This window comes from Phalacrocorax carbo, chromosome 25, assembly GCF_963921805.1.
Source record: "Phalacrocorax carbo chromosome 25, bPhaCar2.1, whole genome shotgun sequence".
NCBI classification, from domain to species: Eukaryota; Metazoa; Chordata; class Aves; order Suliformes; family Phalacrocoracidae; genus Phalacrocorax; species Phalacrocorax carbo.
Window position 1 is genome coordinate 6,425,834 of NC_087537.1, and position 16,957 is coordinate 6,442,790.

The 16,957-nt window shown below is 46.0% G+C and overlaps 1 long non-coding RNA gene across 1 annotated transcript; it reads left to right on the top strand.

Moving 5' to 3' along the window:
* Positions 1 to 885: 885 nt before the first annotated feature.
* Positions 886 to 11,548, top strand: LOC135317233 (uncharacterized). Its single transcript, XR_010376286.1, has 3 exons — positions 886 to 1,327; positions 1,533 to 1,586; positions 4,948 to 11,548. It is a non-coding gene; the product is annotated as an uncharacterized LOC135317233 (long non-coding RNA).
* The last annotated feature ends 5,409 nt before the right edge of the window (positions 11,549 to 16,957 follow it).

The window sequence follows — 16,957 nt, forward strand, 5'->3', positions numbered from 1 at the left end:
TCTGGAAAGGCGAGAATAACCCAAGAATCTCAGTAGCACCAAATTCCAACATCTCCCTCTTTGCCCTGAAGATCATTAGGCTTATAGCCCCTACCTGACACATACAGAAACTTAACAAGATATATTCCAGTGAGAAATCCTACACGATAAAGAGAAAAATTAACTGACATATTCTGTTATGCAACTCGCTGTCTGCTGTGTTTAAATGACCTGAAATGTTTTATTCTATATTTTGTGTCTTAAAGTGCTTCCAATTGCATTTTGTTAATATAGTTATTTATATACTATTTATTTTTAAAATAAGTAACTCAGGTTTCTTATCAGCCACATTATAAGATATAACCAATTCTTGAAAAAATTATTTCTATTGTTGATGCAAGGAAATAAGTGACATTTCCACAATTAAAAAGAACAAAATCCATCTTTGAGGAATTTTACTAATGAATTTTTTCTCAGGTGCCATTTGCGTTCTCAGCTTATTTGCCGGACTAAATTCACATGACAGAATACAACAAAAGAAGATAAAGAAGTCCAAAAACTGCAGCAGCCAAAATGAAAATAGAATTAAATTTTTTGTTTAAAGGATCAATCGCAGTTTAATGGAAAGAAAGAAAATACCTGCTACACAGTCATGCAACAGCCAGAATCCTTATTGCACAAGAAAATAAAAACGCATCCTTTTACATCTAAAACAAATGCCTATTGCTACAGTGACAAAAATGGAGAAATTAAGAGTGGTGGGAAGACTCCATTTGCGCAAAGGGAAACCTAGACATTGCCCTTTAAAAATAACCCCCAAACTTTTCATTAATTACTGGTCAAATCTGAAGAAATTATGCTTAGAATCAGACATGCAGTCATGGCCAGCTCAGCAGGGCGAAGGGTGAAAAGGAAGGAACACACGTACACACAAATCCCATAGCTAATAATTAATTAATTCATTAATCAGTCATAGAAAGAGAGAAGGGGGGGAAGGAGTCTTACCACCAAATTGGGTAACCGGCTAAGACCTTTGTGCCATTGAAGAGAAAAGATAAAATTAGTCCAAGCAGGTGGTAATCCATTAGTCCAGGCTGGTGCAAGGGGAAAATCTCAGTGAAGTTTTCAGAAAAACATTAAGTGCGAAAAATGAAGAATCCCCCTCCTCCCAGAAAAAAAAAAAAAAAAAAAAGAGTTAAACAAAGTCCCTTGTAGTGCGGATGACTTTCTGGCTTGTCAGAAACACACCTCTCCAAGCCTTTTCCCTGTAGATCATCCAAAAGCGTCTATTAAAAAGTGCAGGGCTTGGGGATGTCAGCAGGCAGCCAATCAGACCGCATGGCCCAAGGTAAGGGATGAGTCTCAGCTCAGGGCTGTCAATCATGCTCTCCTCCCCCTCCACCCCACAACTTTGTTCCTAGCCCTCGCTTCCACAGAAAAACCCTCTTTGCAAGAGACTTTACTGGGGCAGTGAGATTTTTGGTGGTTGTTTTTTTAAATTATTTTTTATTTTTTTAATTTTTGGTTTTCTTTTTCTTTTTCCCCCCACTTAGAAACCCAGGATGCACAGACCCTGCTTTCGGCTTCGCTTGCCAAGACTTTGCAAGGTAAGGACGAAGGGTGACTGTGATTGCTCTTAATCTCACGGTGGGGGTGAGATAGACAACTTATTCTTTAGATGGAGAGGGAGGTGAACATTAACCCTTGCAGGAGACAGAGCTAATGGGAGCACCAAAGAGGATAATAACCCTCTGAAAGTGTTGATGTGAGCCACGTGGGCAAAACTGGTTATAAACTTTAATGAAATCTGCACTGCTGAGGTTTTTCAAAGCATGTGTGTGGGATGGATGGAGGGGGGAGAAGCAGTGGCAGCCTGGTTTTCTGTTGAGAAAAGAATGCTGTGTCATGGCAAGAGGGGAGCAGGCAGACGGGAAGATGTCCCATTAATGAATTTCTTGTGAATCGCATCTCTGGATGCCAAAAGATGAAAATATTATCAAAAAACCACACACGTAATAAAAAAAAAATCGCAAGTATTATCACTTCTCTATAGAGGTTGCCTGCTGCAAATAGACCCAACAAAGATTTCCCTTGAAAATCCTTGTTATTGCATAGAGACACTGTTTTTACAGGAGCTGTTGTGTCAGAGTAGCACATCTAGGGATGACTCAATAGAATGGGACAAAGAAATGGGAGAAGTCAAGAACGGTGCTTTGCCCATAAAGCGCTCTCAGCAATCACAGCTCTATTGCCTGCAGTGGAGCTGCCCAGTTTATAACCACCTGGAGATGAGGTGCTTCAGGAGTAGCCAACGAACCAATTTCTTGCAGAGCAACGGCTATAAGAGAGGTCCAAGGTCCTGTCTTGGGCAGCCCAATGCAACTCATGGTTTTGAAAGTCATAGACCTCCTGATACTAAGGCTCTGGGTACAAATGCAGCCCTTGTTGCTATCTAATTACTGGGATGCACCTGCCTCGTGCCTCTTTCTTAATTCCCAGCTCTTACAGATTTTAGTGTATTTGGACACGGAGTTAGTGCAGAGCTGTTCTCATAAGTGGTAATTGGTTTTCTGGCCACCATGCCTTCAAGAGGGGACATCCACCAGCTGTTCGCCCTGCACCTTACCTCTTCATCAGTCTCTGCATCTGCTGCAAGGACTAGGAGGCCAAGCTTCTCCAGGTTTAATCCAATGGGTTTTCCAGCTGTCTATGACCCATCATGGATGTTAAACATGGTTTGATCCTCTTGTGGGATTTCAAATCCCAAAGGGTATATTAGGTATGGCCTATCCTGGCAAATCTCTTACTTGTCACCGAGCTACGCTTCATTGAACAGAACAACTTGGGTTTAAGAAAGTGATGACTTTAAAACGAGCATTTGTAGACACATGGATCTTTCCCCCTAAATTAAACACTACCTGGGAATCTTCTCCAAATCTTGGACTCTATTGTCCATGTTTTTAGCTATGAAGCATGGACCCTGGCATGGGCCTGAACTTGTACAGCCCTGAAGAAATTTTAGTCACAATTTGGGATTAGTGTGGAACAGGAACTATTCCAAATAGACTCTTAAGGTGTGCCCCACCTCTTCTGGAGGTTAAGTGAGTTTAGCAGGATGGATGAAGGCAGTCCCTGTGTCCCTGTGTCTCTGGTTCCAGTGCCAGGGGATGGTCACAGGCACTTTTAACTTACCGATTAAAGTCAGCCATGGAGTACGTGAATTGCCACTAAAGAGCTTGTAAGTCTATCTAGAAAAAGCAGACTTTAAATTGCTACACAGGTTCGTACCTTTGTTGGTGGATGTTTTGGAGCTGTACAAAGAGAATAAGGATTAAAAGTACTGAGCAAAAGCATTTCCATCATTAAAATGTCAAACTGTTAGAGGCAGCGAAAGGAAAGACTGAAGTGAGATATCTGGGGTGATACACAGGTGACTCACATCCCATGGGAAAGGGCAAAAAAAACCCCCAACACTGCAGAAATCTAGTTGGGGAAAGCTTTTGAAATCCGAATCAAATGATTGTTGGTCCATGCGTGGACACTCAGCCAGACAAGAGAGAAAAAGGATTTCCCCATCATTAAGGTCTTGGTGCTTGGGACCTTCCTGTCCACCAGACACCGGCGAGCATTGCAAATTGCCCTTTATCCATTTCTTCATGCTAGGATTTATAAATCAAGCCACTAACAATCTACAAAGTGCTGCTTCTGCAGACGACCAAGTGGGGGAAAGTGACCCAAGACCCAGACCCCTTTATTGGCTATCGTGCGTTGGGCAGAGGTCTCAGTGTTGCCTCAGGAAGTGCTGCACCACAAAAGCAGCAGAGATGCTAAAGCACCCACCCACCCCCCAGTAAGAGTCCGGCATCATATCGATGTGGCTGCAGACAGGCTTTGAAAGACAACAGCATGTTGGTAAAGATTTAATCCTGAGCAGACTAAGTCAAGGGAAAGCTCTCTATAGACTCTGACAGGTATCTGATGAAGTTCCACGAGTTGCCTGTCCTCCCACACCTTTTAACTTGTCCCATCCATTGCTCGTTGTGTTTGCTCTGAACATTATGGACTGTTTGTCCCAGCATCATGAGGAATTCATGTAGTCCTACCTTTTGGGAAGAGACAGTGTTTTCAGTGTTTCCGCAGTTGCTTTGGCTTGGAGATCTTGTGAGATCCTGCAAGTAGAAGGTACTTGTTGTCTCTAACCCTATTCATAAGTGAATCTTGGCTCCAAGTTTCTCCCACTGAATTGAGTAGAAAAATGAGTAGAAAAACAATAACAGGTTTCAGTTGTGTCTTCAGTTGTATCAGCCTAGATCCCTGAAGCCTTAAAACGGTAGGCGTGTCTCACCAAGGAGTATGACCTGTCTGTCTCACAGGGATCAAGACTACGTTGTCTGTGAAATGAACAGACTTACTTTCAGTCTTCTCTGCTGTGAAATGAAAATCTGATGCGTACATGCTAAAATTATCCTGGGGATATTTTATGCTAGCCTGAACAAATATTTATAAGTTCTACAGCAAACATTAATTTTAAAAGTAATTTCTAAGAGCAAATGACAGTTATCCAAAAGAGTGCAATTTCGCATTTTCACTCATAGGTACCTCCTTGTGCTGCTGACTGACAGTTTTATTTACTGAGGGTCTTTTCTATCACATTGGTCTGTCTAGTTTGGCAATATTGACTTTTATAGACCAGTTTCAATACGTCCATAAATGAAAAAATTTGAGGAAGCTAGGGGTTTGGCTGCTCAAGAAAAGTCCCGTTGCCTTTACAATGTCAGTATAAAGGTCCTTCTGTATTGTGCTAACATTGTGGTACTGCAGACTCAGCCACTGCAGGTGCCAAGGCATCGGAAGGGATGCTTTGGTTTAGTCTAACAACACTCCAGCAGAGGAGCACTGTAATCACATTGAAAACATGCCTCTTCTTCCCCTCAGTGCTCTAATTTTTGTCATTTTTCCTTCTTTTAGCTTGTCTTCCTTTCTCCATTAGCATCTACCATCAGGAAGGAATCAAGTGCCTGGGGAAGGTGACAGAACCATGGAGTCTCCTGGATTTGTTCTTACATGCATTTCAACATACGTTTCAACACTGATGAGTGTGAGCCACCAGGAACTCAAACCCTTCCTGGTGCGGTTAAGCTGCCCTTGGTGGAATTACTCCATCATCAGTGTGACATGAAGAGGATGACTCAAACCGCACCGCGAAGGGCAAGAGATGGATGATCTGGGATGACTTGACAGAGGGAGTTTAGATGCCTGATTCGGTGTGTTGGGGAAGGCAGGGAATGTACGAGACCTGTGTTCCGTCGTACAGCACTAAGCAATAGTATCAGAGCACTTGATTTGCAGGTCGACTGCGGTTCAGTGGTGGAGGGTGGCTTAGTTGGGTGCTAGATGTTGAATTGCACATTTGGGTGCTTCTGGGCATGGCCAGAAACAGAAACTGAGAAGGGGGTCCCTCAGGACCTTTAGAGGTTCCTTTGGGTCCTTTAGGGGGTTTCAAGCCTTAGAAGCAGCTGAGTTTGTTGTTTTGAAGACCTATATTTTGGACTTAGTACCTAAACTTACTTGTTCCTCATTTTTCTCGGCCAAATCTCCTCCCTTCTAGATCCTTATGTTCCCTCTGGCTCCAACAGCCTGTCCTGCTCTGCTCTTTCTGGTTCTTCATAGCTTGGTTCATGGTGGCTGGGCACACCGAGGCAGTCATTATCTGGAAACAGTGATCCGGTATTAACACCTGACAGAGCGATTTAAAGGGTGTCAATGGGTATTACATCACTCCTGATCTTCTTTGGACAGGAACATCTTTCTATATTTCCACGTATCTTCTCGATGTGCTCCATCACCAGTGATCTAGGGGTATACTCCAGCACATTGACATTGCATGGACCAACCTAGAATACCCCTCACTCCTGTTAGGTGCATCATCTCCAGAAAAGCTTTAATACTCTCTCCAGGAAAGCTCAGGTCTTACGCAGGGTTGTGGGAAGGCTGCCTTCCACGTCTGCCTGCCCATTATGGCCAGTGGAGCACTGCCTGCAGTGTAAAGCTGCTTGGTGCCCACAGGAGAGGTAGCCACAGAGGAAAAGTATCCACTCTGAAAGGAAAATGGACCCTCACCTGTTCAGATGAGCACCATGATGTTGTTTCTAACTGATACTTTTTGGAAATTCCACTTTGCTGAAGACACAGGTATAAAGCAGAGGAAAATCAGGCTTTAGCTGAAGGTTTGGTGGGTGCTGAGAGGATGGTGGTAGAAAGCTCTGAGTTTAGTGAAACCCTTCAGAGTTGTTTTTAGAGTTTTAGGAATAACTTTATGGCTATTTTTTTCCCTGCAAATAGCCTTACCTCACTTCAATTTTTTGCAAACTATTCTAAGCTCATGTCACAGAAATCCTGCACTTAGGATATTTTTTGTCTTCCAGAAAAGGTAGAAACCATTTTGAACCAAGTTTTGCTGCAATATACCAGAAGGCCTTGAGGCTAAGGGACTGGGACTTCTGGGTTGTTGGTTTTTTTTTTGTTTAGAAACAAAAGATGACATTTCTAAAATGTTGGTGGAGTAACCTGCTCTAGTACCTGATGTAATAGCCAAACTCAAGAAACTTGGGTTGTGTTCTCAACTTTGCCAATGACTCCTCATATGATTTTGATGGCTCAGGTTCCTTATCTATCCCTGTATTTCTTGCTTGTAAAACTTGGGAAATAATTGCTTCTATGCATACCCTATCACCTCCTTCAGAAGGGAACTGTCTCACCCTCTGTGCAGACCTGATCCAGAACAGCAAGGGACAGCTATGACTTAATATTTTTTATTATTAACAGAACTGCTGTTACTGAACATACGGGCAGAACTGGAATACCAGTCCTTGTATTTGAAGGGCAGAATGAATGATAAATGGTGTTCCCTGTGGTTTAGTTTTTCTCCTCCTTTTTACTCACATATATCTTGTTCTGTGGCCAGAGGATCATAGGAAAGACGTGAAGTGAAAATGCTGACTGCTTGTTTCCCACCATTGCCAGTAAGTCAGAAATTTTTAAGGACACTTCGTCTCAGTGCCTGGGTGCCACTGAACTGGAGCTGTTACAGACTTTGAATAAAACCACCTTTCTTTCACTGACACCTACTTAAATTCCTTTAGCACCTCACAGTTCAAACTCTGGTTAGATATTCAGATCTTTCCTCTGTCTTGCCATGGAGATCTTGAGAAAAAAATCACCTAATGAAGCCTTAAGATGCATGGATTTTTAGTGACTATGACAACTCAGAACAGAGAGAGCTGGCAATGAAACCCATCTCAAACTTCAGTAAATACAAGGACATAAATGTTATGTTTGACTCGCACAGTTTTACCTGAAATGGTGTTGGCTCACATTGCACCATGTGGGGACACTGCTTCCGCAATGGACTTAGAAAGAGGCAGTACTTGTGATGAAGCTTTAAAGTCTTCTATTCTTCTACCCAAGTCATCCCTACTGTCTTCTGAAGTGAAGGGAGATCTGTGTCTGGCAGAGTGGGACACCTGTCCCATCAGCCCTCAGTTAGTAGTGGGAAAACTATTTCCAGACAACTTCCAGCGTCTTTTCAGTCTTCACCTGAGCAAGTTCGGCAGGCTGATGCCCAGTGGAAAAGGTCTCAGGAGGGTTTCTTGCACATTGATGTGATTTTTTTCATCAATGTGGAGCAATATCTCAGGATACTGGAGAGGCATGACTAGGATGCTTTAGTATGTGTAGAGCCCTGACTGGCCGACACATGTGTACATGGTCTACACATAGGTGAATGTGAGCAAGCATAGATAAGGATAAGGATGTGCAGGTCAGTGGTCACGGGTATATAAGGCCTTGCTGGTGGGGAAGCAGCCTCAAGGCATGTCCATTATAAAAAGCGCTGTATAACTAGTGCATGGTGTCTCTCTGAAATTCTGTAGCTCAGGACAATTTTACACCTTGTAAAAGGTGAAAACCACCTTGTGTGTGAGGTCAGCCTTGCTTTATGGGAGAAGCAGAGCTGCCTTTCACAAAGTTAGTTAATCTAACTAACTGGACTAGCTGAGCGTATGAAGAAACTGTGCCTAAGGTCTTGGGCTTGTTTGAAGACAGTTCTGTCTACCTTGACATCCAGAGGTATGGATCCTGGGGATGAGGGGAAGGGATAGAGAGCAAAGAGGGCAGAGTCATTCCTCTCCCTTCCTTCTTTCCCCAAGACTCCAGCCTAGCAATATCCTGGAGGCTGAAGAATACATGGTGAAAAATTAGACCAGATGTTTTTTGCTGCAGGCTATGACTTCCCATGATGATGTTGTAGCTGGAAATCATGGGGCCCTCTGACTTAGGCAAGTGCTTGTGTTGTTGGAGCAAAAGGAGCCGCATGCGTTTACATCAATGTTGCGTATCTCCTGGGCTGTTTGGTCAGCCGTGCTGTAGGGTAATGGTAGGCACTGCCGCTGGGGTACTGCTAGGACTGGAGATCTCCTTGCTGAGACTCTGCCAACTGCCCAGGCTGAAGTGCCCACCTATAATGTCCCCTTCTACTCACACTTCAGTCCTGGGCGTGCCAGCAGGGAAGTGTCATAGCCCAGCACAGCCGACACAACACAAGAGCAGGGTTAAGCAATATTCTTTTGCTTTTTTGCACAGCTGTAAGGAGCTGCATCCCCCATGCTAATGGTACTGCCAAAGGTAGGGACCGATGACATAGATCTCAGTCTTTCTTGCATCTTGGGTTATCACCTGCACTCATAGAGTGGGTGTGAGACACATGCTGGATCTGGCATTGCTGTGCATGGCCAAGACATTGACTGTCTTAGGGCACGGTGCTCCGCAGGCCCCCGGCAGCCCTTGCTGTGCCTGAACACTTGGTGCAAGAGGAGCTCTGCTCAGACTTGGCCTGGTTCAGCTATGTGTGGGCACGGCAGAGCAGGGATGCCAGGTTGGGATTGTCCTGTGCCCCTTCTGAGAAGGCTCAGCCTGAAATATCAGACAATCACAACTTTTGCTTGATCACTATGAGGATGTTGGGCTAAAACATAAGAAGATAAAATACTGGGGAGGGATGAAGTGGCAGAGATGGGACAAATATCCTGACAGGAAGCTGGGCTGGGCTTTGCTGAGCTGGGGCTGGGACTGAGCTTTGTTGAGCTGAGGCTGGGCTGGGGCTGAGTTTGGACTGGGCTTTGCCGGGCTGGGTCTGAGGTTTGCTGGTTCAGGGGATGAGAAAAGGCGAGGGCAGCTGGCTGGAGGCAGACAGGAGGTCTGGAGCAGTGCCTGCAGAGCAGCCTGGTGGGGATTCAATCCGGGAAGTTTTAATGACACAACAACAACAACAACAAAAGAGGAAAGGGGGGAGAGGAAGAAAAGGCTCCTGCAGGGCTGGTTGCCACGGAGACCCCAAGGAAGTTTGAACCAGTCCTGCTCTTTTCACAGCCGCCTTTGAGCCAAGGAGGGAATTATGGCTGGCGATAAAAGGAGACATGTGGCCCTTTGCTCACAGGGACCGGCCTCTGCAGTTACGAGTCTTCGGCTCATTTTCACCCTTGTCTCCTCCTGCAATTATACATTCGATCTCAGGAAAAAAGCAAAATGCAAAAAAGAAAAAAATCTAGGACAAGTTGTGCACCCTTTGCCCTGGGGACCCATCCCTGCAGGGCAGACCACTACCTCTTTCAGCCCATTATTCCCCCCTCCGCAATGTGCCACCCCCATTTCCTCTGTAGTTATTAAATTTTTACATGTTCAGAGCTGATAAACAGCTCGTGCCGTCTGTCGTCACACTAACCCCTGCAACGATACACCCTCCACAAGGAAAGGGGGGGCTGAAGACCTTTTCCAGGGGAGCTGGAAACAGTTTTCTTGCTTGCCAATGCTCTTGGATTTTCAGGAGGGATCTGGCTGACCAAATGCCAGAAATTAAAGTGAAAGGGATAAATTCAGCTGTGTGCTGCCTCCTCCAATTTCTTCAGCGACAGTTGCGTAATGCAAGCCCCGACGACGTTGTGTTGTAGTGCTCAGGTTATGCTCTTAGATCTTCCTCATCATGGAATTAGAGCTGGATACTTGCACTTCCAGTTGATGGTGAAATATGCTGCAAAAAATCCTGCTCAGACCCATTTGATGTTATACACAAGGAACAAAAAGGCAAAGGGAAGGCAGACGTGCCAGCATGAGGAATGAGTGTCCTGCAGGCATAGCACAGCACTGGGAGCAAAGCATTTCTCAGCCTGCAGCTCTCCCCTCCTGGCCAGTGGACTCAGCTGGGTTAACAGAGCCCAGTCCTCCTTTTTCATGTGTTGTCAGGGGTTTTCAGGTCTTCTTGGACCCTTGCTGCAGAAGTGTCATGGTGAGCTATGAAAAAGCAGGTATGGCTGGGCACATGGGGTGGTGACTGAGGCTGGGCTCTGCTCTCCCTCCCAACCCTGAGGACATTGCTCCAGGGCCCACTTCCCCTCTTGTGCTGAGCTGTGCTGTTGGATGCTGTGACGGGAGTGAGGCAGCAGGACCGAGGGGAGAGGCTGGGTCAGGGTGGGTAACCTGCTTCTGGCTCTCACCCTACAGTAGCCTTCTGCTGCTGACAGCAGAGCTACCTGCAGCCAAACACTGAACGGGACTGGAGGGTCAAGGTGCCAATGCGGGGGCTGGACTGATGGAGTTGATATGACTGTGCAGAGCTGAGTTTGTTTCCATCAGCTTCTTGGATTTCTTTTTAAACCCAGAACTCTGTTTGAAGGGAACTTTTTACCTGGAGAGATTGTGGAAGTTTTGGAGACTCAGGCAGACAAAACCATGGGAAACCTTCTGGCATGGGAAACCGTCTTGCTTTCAGCAGGAGGTTGGATTGGAGATCTCCAGAGGTTCCTTCCCACCAGCACTTTGATGAGTTGATGTTGCTGCTGTATTGCTTCACAAGTTAATTAACTATTTAGTCTAGGTTTTGTGCATGATAATAACACAAAACACTTAAATAGTCCAGAATACCTTCACAGGAGTCATCTGACTAGTGGGTTACAAAGCCAAGGTCCTGCTTATTTTTTCTCCCAGGCTCCACGCAGCAGGTAAGGTGTGTGGCTGGGCAGATAAACACCCTGCATGGTGCAAGCAGAATTATGTCCCCTGGAAGCTGTCCTGAAAGTGGGTACCATCCCGGGATCATGGTAGAAATTCAGACATGAACCCTGCCTGCTGCCAGAAGCTGAACGACAGCCACCCATTTCCAGTGATGAATCTCTCTGCTCATGAAGAACCTGCCCTTAATGAGGAAAGTTAATATCATTAAACGAAGAGCATCTGGAACAATTGAGAATTATTTGGACAGGTGTTTTTAGACATGTTTTTGCCTGCCTTTTCCAGGTTTTAGTGTTCTGGGTAGCTCTGTCTCCCATTCCCACTGCTGCCCCTGGACACAAAACCATGCATCCCGCCCTCCTAACACCCAAACGGGCTTTTATTTCTCATCTCCTACCATGGTCCTACTTTACAGAGTACCTGATAATTTCCAGGCTCTGTGCTTAGCACTTTTGCAGTGTCTGAGGACACTCCTGCCTGCTGTCTTCAGACAAAAATAAAAGGAACCTGGGCCTCTCACAGTGTGTGAGCATCATCCTTCCTGCCATGTAGCTTGGTGTTGCCGTTTAACCTGGCAGGCAGCTGAACACCACGCAGCTGCTTGATCACCCCCACCCCAGTGGGATGGGGGAGAGAAATGGAAGGGCAAAAGTAAGAAAACTCATGGGTTGAGATAAGAACAGTTTAATGATCATGATGATGACGATGATGATGATGATGATAATAATAATATTATAATGAAAAGGAAAACAAGAGAGAGAAGTGAAAGCCAGGGAAAAAAACCCAAGTGATGCAACCACTCACCACCCACCAGCCAACACCCTGCCAGTCCCCAGTCTGCAATGGCTGCCCCCCGGCCAGCTCCCCCCAGTTAATATACTGGGCATGACATCATAAGGTATGGAATGTCCCTTTGGCCAGTTTGGATCAGCTGTCTTGGCTGTGCCACCTCCCGGCTTCTTGTGCCCCTGGAAGAGCATGGGAGGCTGGAAAATTCTTGACTAGTGTAAGCACTGCTCAGCAACAACTAACAATGACATCAGTGTGTTATCAACATTACTCTCATACTAAATCAAAAACACACTGTACCAGCTAGTAGAAAGAAAATTAACTCTGTCCCAGTCAAAACCAGAACACTCGGCCAGCGTGCCACCCTTGGAAGTCTTATTGTCATGGGCAGGTGGAGCTTCCTGGAGCTAAAAAGCTACTGAAGCCCCAGTTTTGATCCCTGTAAATCCAATTCTGTTTGATACAAGACAAAAAGCCAGCTGGAACATCCCCCAGACAGTGTGGTCCTCTTTGTACCCACCCCACAGCGTTCCTATTCCGGACAGAGTGGTAAGGGGTCCTCAGGCCCTCTATGGTGACTGCTCTGGCTTAAATTTTTCTGTCACAATGTCATCCCAGCCACATGTTCCCCTCCTGGGATTAACCCCCTCAGCCATCCTGGTATGCTGCTTGTGGGGCTAAGCGGTGAATCGCAGCTGGGGACTGAGCTGCTGTAAAAACAACCTTTTTTTGGGGGGGGGGGGAGCTGTAATCTCTATTTTCATCAGTGCCACCCTTATATATTTCTCCTTTTGTTTTGTTATCACATTTTTTATGGAAAGTGCATACAGGAATGAATAGATTTTCTTTGTACTGGAGCAGGACCACTGTCTCTATGATCACAAGAGAGTATGTTTGTGCATCAGAACTCGGATGTGCAGCATGTTGTGTCCTGCTCACATTTTGCAACCAGTGGCTGATTCTCAATGACTAGCGTTTCTCAAAGACCATCTTTATTTTAAACGATGACTGTCCTAAAATGCAATACAGGTGGTGCAGTAACTTCTGCTGACCTGCAGACCAGCTGCACCCGACCGATGCTCTCTGTGGTCTGTGATGTGGGGAATGAGCGTGATAGGATGGGGGTGACTTGCAGGAGAGCTTGGGAGTGTGGGACACAGTGCCATCCAGTGGACCGGCCACAGCTGACGTGTCGAGCTATGGCACAGCGTGTCCATGCGTGATGTGGGTTGAGGCGCCGGGTTGTATGTTTTCCTGGATCCCCTGCAAACAACCTGAGCTGTTCAGTGATGACAACCCTGAAAACACCTTCCCCAAGGCCGTGGGTACCTGGCAGCGCCCATCCCTTGGGTGTCCCGGCTGTGACGATGCAGGAGGACAGCTGTTCTGGAAGAATTATACGTGGACGACCGGCACATCACACCCCATCTCCGGCAGCTCTCCGGGATGGAGCTGCTCCAGGACATAGAGGGGAGGCAAAATCCAAGTTAACACTCATCTGTGTGGTTAGTGTCACTGAGGAGTGATGGGAGCGTCCCCTGCCAGCAGACACCCTTGCACCCCGCGCACCTCATCTCGGGAGCACAGGGCAAAAGCGGTTCAGGGAGAAAAGGGCTCCAAGAGTGGTAGGGTAGAGAAAAACAGCAAGCACCTTTCCGAATTGTTTGGAAAGACTTCTCCTGGAAAAAGCCGCCCCAAAGGAGGCCTTGCTCCTTGTGTGATCCTTGGGGGCACAGTACCACCTGCTGGCAATGAGACGGTAGCATAGCGAGAGATGGGGGACAGGGAGGAAAACCAGCCCTGGCAGTTTGCTCTTTTCCAGAATTAGAGCAGGACTTGTGTTTGCTATTCATTCAGTCCAGTTTTAAATATTTAGATTGAAAATTAGGCCCCAAAGTCGAGACATCCTTTTGAGGGAGAGGTTTCCCTCTCAGAGAGTCAGAATCACTAATGTTCAGGATGCAATGTTTTTCCATCTGCAAAAGAAAGGCAATGCAAACTACAAAACAGAGCCCAGTTTACCAGATCTCTGTGGAGGGTTTATATGGGTAGATTTTTATAGCTTTTTCTTTGGTTTCTTATTAAGCTGTAGCTTGAATAGTAATGTTTTCAACCCCTCTCCTCTTCTTCACTAGGGTATGCATTACACTAATGCTTCCTACCCCTCCTCTCAGCCCAAATTTATTTCTGTTCTATTCTTTTCTATTCATCTCAGCACAGTGTTTAGCCTCCAAGTCTCCCAGGCTCTACCCCACTTAAATTTATTTGCCTAAGAAATAGCAGATGATTGATTTGAGGCTGTTAGTAATTCATTCCTGTTCTCAGAAACCCCAAGTCTAATAGCCACATTCACTCTTTACTTCCTTTTAATCACTTTCTTGCTCATCTGCATTGCTGTTTGTCTTCTTGGTTACTTCACAGAGCAGTTTCTGGAGTGTGCAGCTGACTGCAAAAGAAAGCTCTGTGCACTTAGCTACTAGCCCACACAATGTGGCCGGGAAACTGTGGTTTAAAGCAAACCCAGAGGATGCAAAATACAACTCTTGAAAGTATTTCTTAAGCTGTATGAGTTCAAGTATGATCTAGGACTTGATCCCACGCTTGGAACATGGTCCCACTGGTTGAGGATGGGGAAGGGGCAGGACGGTCCCTGCTTGGCTGCACTCCCGGGATTTTGTTTTCCTAAACCTGGACTCATCTCTCAAAATGCACCTGACTGATGAGATTGTGCGTTAAGTGCTTTGGAAGAACAAATTTTTCATACCTGCAAAATTATCAGCTTGTACCAATGCAGCACCCGGGACCTGCAGACACACCTGGGTTAACTGGAAATAGGACCAAACTGAAGACTATGGAGTTGAATTCAAGACACTTCGGGTAATGATGAGCTCACCTACGGTCAGATGCTGACAGTGCAGGGCTCAGTCTGAGCAGGGGGTCTAACGTCTAGTCCATGCTGCGGCTGAAGGGTTTGGCTACAAGGTCGCACCTTGGGACTGGATGTTCCCAGGGGAAGCTCTATGAGCTGGTGTGAGCTCAGCTAACAGATAGCTACTGAAAAAAGGAGGGGGTCTGCTCTCCACATCTTTTCTGCCTCTCCACCAAGGGCTGTGTACCCATACATCCCTCCTGGAACCAGCTTGGTGCCCACAGAGCTCTCCAGTTCAGCTCACCGATTACGCAGAATATGGTAAAAAAGAGCTCGTGCAAAATAGTGGTCAGGACTGCTGCTGGGAGCAGAAACGGGATGGAGAAAGGCGGCGGAGAGTGATTCCTCTTTAGGCACCAGCAAGCTGTTAGGCTGGGTCAGTTTGTCATTTATTGGCATCCTCAGGTTCCCCTGTTGGAGCCCAGCAACTCTACGTGGACTGCTTGAATATTAATTATGATCAACAGCTCTTTTCCATCCATTCAGGATACCTCCTTGGAGGCCTCTCTGAGCTGTTGCCTTTTCCTAGGACCTTAGCAAGACTGACAGTGTTTTGGCATGACCAGGGATGAGTGACCACTCCTCTCCTCTCCTGTTTGCTCCGGGGTGCAAGGACTTGACCCTGCTCTTCTCTCCTACCTTGAGCAATCATAGACTCATAGAATACTTTGGTTTGGAAGGGGCCTTTAGAGTCCATCCAGTCCAACCCCCTGCAGTGAACAGGGACATCTTCCACTAGACCAGGTTGCTCAGAGCCCCGTCCAGCCTGACCTGGGATGTCTCTAGGGATGGGGCATCTACCACCTCTCTGGGCAACCTGGGCCAGTGTTTCACTGCCCTCACTGTAAAAAATGCCTTCCTTATATCTAGTCTGAATCTATCCTCTTTTCCTTTAATACCGTTAGCCCTTGTCCTATAACTACAGGCACTAAAAAAAAAAAAAAATCATACAGCTGTGCAGTCTCTGCTGGCTCCTGATTTTGACTCTGAATGCTTCATTGTTAGACATCAGTCTTACCAGCCTTCTTGGATGGCCCAACGCACCATTATATCTGGACAAGTAGCACCAAGATGGCTCACTTCAAACTGGGTCTGAAGAATATCTGACCACTCCAGCTCCTTGTCCTGGATTGATGCACAGACACAGAATGGCAGGACTTTTCACTAGCAAACGTGGAAATCCAAGATTTTAGTTCAATCAGATCCAGACTGGGACTTAGGTTGGAAAAGCCACCATTGTGTGGTGAAGGTGGGTGTGCTCACAGTGCAGTTCACAGAACTCCTCATACAGTTTCTTTTTATGGTGAGAAACAGACGCCGGAGAACATGTACTTCAAGGCTCTAAGCCATCCTCAGGTCCCCTAGAAGCTCCTTCTCTTTATCTGTATCCATCCTACCTGAGGGCCCACAGGGCCATTGCATTCCTCATCAGTGCCCCCTGCTCTGGCTAAGCTTCTGCCCATGGGACAAGCAGGTGCATGTGGCTGCCCACTACCACAGGTGGTTGTGGATCCAACTACTGGTCCCTGGCCCTGTTGCCTCTCCAGACAAGACTACACAGGGAAGTCCCCACAAGCTACTTGGGTGCCCTCAGGGAGCAATGGCCATATCCAGAGGATTTTCGTCAGTTGCCTTTCTTCTTTTCAAGTTTTGCATGTTTCTGATCCTTTGACCTGTCCCTTGCTTTTATTTTTACCACCTTTGTAATTTGATTTTACTTTTGATCTGTTTCCCAATTTTCTGTTTAGGTTCTCAAGTTTGGCACAGCAGTGACACTGTGTGAAAGCAGATTCCTCAGGAAAAGTACAAGAACAGAATGTGCACGTAGAGACTCTTCGCCTGAAAAATTTCCCAGACGCCAAGAATTTGCAGCTCAGGGAATTCCCCAGCCCAAGGTAGTGCTGCTGGTTTCAGTAACAGTGTTTTCTTCTCTTCCATAAATCTATATGGTTTCTCCTTAAATTGCATGCAAACATTTGGCTTCTGTGATATGGTGTAGCCTGCAGTCCCACAGCTCCTGGTGACTGTATCTTGGTTGTGTGAAGAATTGCATCTAGGGTTGGGTGGTTTTTTTTATAATTATTGTTTTTGTTTTGTTTTTGCATTTGTATTTGGTTTTGGTTTTGGTTTTGATTTTATTTAATGCCTCCAGCTGGCTTATTTTGATGCCCAGTAATCATGAGTTCTTGTTCACCCTCT